The following is a 1,640-nucleotide window of genomic DNA, read 5'->3' on the forward strand; positions in this document are numbered from 1 at the left end:
GCTTCCTCAGTGCCTCGGCGCTGCCACTGAACTAAAACCAAAGGAATGACTTTGTTCCGTAAAACCTTATCCTTATAATCCAGGATACGAATAGGTTTCTCAGCATAGGTCAAATCCTTGCTCACTTGAACCTCAGACCGCTACAGAATATGAGACTCATCCGCCACATACCGTCGCAACAGTGATACGTGGAACACGTCGTGAATACTGGAAAGATGCGGTGGCAAAGCTAGTCGATAAGCGAAATCGCCAATGTTCTCCAAGATCTCAAACGGACCGATAAACCTGGGAGACAACTTGCCTTTAAGACTAAATCTGAGAATCTTACGAAAAAGTGACATTCTCAGAAATATTGTCTCCCCCACTTCTTTCTAGAAGAATGGAGTATGACAAGTCGCCCGTACAACGCCTCAACAGGTGTCCTCCCAATGCGACAATGGTACCTATTGTTGTACGCGAACTTAATCAATGACAACTGATCTGGCTAAACTGAACCAAAAATCCATAGTACACGCCCAAAACATGTCCTCCAAGGTATGGATAGCGCTCTCCATCTGACCATCTGTCTCTGGATGATATTCAGTATTTAAACTAAAAGCAGTGCTCGTAGCACGCTGGACACTCCCCCAGAATATGGAAGTAAACCTGGGTCTCGATCGCTGACAATGCCCATCGGCATCCATGAAGTAAAACGATCTTTTGGATGTATAACCGAGCCTTATGATCAATAGAGTGCTCTCGGCTGCTTTTCGAATACCCACGGTTCCTACGAACCTTAGCAGTGATAGTTCCTCGTCAAGTATACCACTTGATACTGACTATCCCTCTTGCTAGAATCAGTTCGTACTAACAAGAAGACCAGATACAACCAATCCCGAAAGTTCCTAGCATCGACAAACTTACATTCCGTACTTATTTTCTTCGATGCTGACTAATATTCTCAAAGAATGTCACCGCTATAATGCTGAACACATAGATGGGACCGCAACATCTAGAACATTAGTAGTCTAGATTAAAGATCACCACTATCTCGTCACTCGAGATATCAATTGAATTCGCAACACTGGTTATCCAACCATAGATAACAATCCCAAGTCACACTTGACTTGTTACCAAGAGTAACAAAACTAGTTCACTTCAACCCTTCGCGCAATCCATGACACATGCGGTAAACCAATGATTTTATCCGATAGATCTCGGTCGATCCCAACACCTCAATGGCATAGCACATCAGAACGTACTGGGAAATCACCGACAACAATCTCACTAGACTCTGAACACAGTCTCAGCTGTCGTATCATCCCACGAACAAACAACTGATATCGGCCTTCTAATGCTCATTGAATTCCACAACACTCATCGAATCACAATTTAACGAAAATCCTCCGAGAAAACTGCTGCAAATGCCTAAACAAGTATTCGGCTAACAGTTCCCAAAACTGTAATCCAATAGCATGGAACAATTTTATTTCCAAAACTGGGTCAACCATTGCTTATACCAAGCAATGTTCACATCAATTATGTCTTCTCTTACCACTGATAACTTTACCCGAGTTATCGAACTAGCCATGACTTACCAAAGTCAAAACATGCAATCACCTCCCGTGATCTATCGAACTTGAAAGTCCAAATGACTGCAC

The sequence above is a fragment of the Henckelia pumila genome, unplaced genomic scaffold (genome assembly GCF_033568475.1).
Source record: "Henckelia pumila isolate YLH828 unplaced genomic scaffold, ASM3356847v2 CTG_338, whole genome shotgun sequence".
Taxonomy (NCBI): Eukaryota; Viridiplantae; Streptophyta; class Magnoliopsida; order Lamiales; family Gesneriaceae; genus Henckelia; species Henckelia pumila.